The sequence below is a fragment of the Penaeus monodon genome, chromosome 21 (assembly GCF_015228065.2).
Source record: "Penaeus monodon isolate SGIC_2016 chromosome 21, NSTDA_Pmon_1, whole genome shotgun sequence".
In the NCBI taxonomy this organism is placed as follows: Eukaryota; Metazoa; Arthropoda; class Malacostraca; order Decapoda; family Penaeidae; genus Penaeus; species Penaeus monodon.
Window position 1 is genome coordinate 17,424,118 of NC_051406.1, and position 520 is coordinate 17,424,637.

Below are 520 nucleotides of genomic sequence, written 5' to 3' on the forward strand. Positions count from 1 at the left end.
CCAACACAATCAGTAAGATCAAGAATAGTAACAACATAACAGCGATAACATCAAAGGAACACTCCGAACCAATATGACATTTCACACCTTTTAAACGACGATAACACACTTGCATTCACATGTTCTCGGTCTTCTTGAACACGAGTTACATAATGACTGGAACACTGTACTTGTGAGGGAACAGGAGAACCCTTCCAATGCACCATTATAAACCGTTTTCTTTCTTTTTTCCCATTAGTTCTGTATCATTCTCTCTCCCTCGTATGTGTTCCTTTTTTGTGTGTGGTTACTTGACCTTGATCTTGACCTCTTGGCAAAGACACTGATTCTTCTTCTTTTTTCTTTTTTTTTACCGAACGCCTTTGAAACGAGTATAAAAAATAATAATCGCTATATCTACAAAAGGGAAAGTTAAAAAGAACAAGTGGAGAGGAAGAGAGGGCTGTCGAAATGGCGAAAAGGGATACCATTTAGCACAATTTATTGACTATAACACCAGGTAAATAGAGCGAGGAAAAGT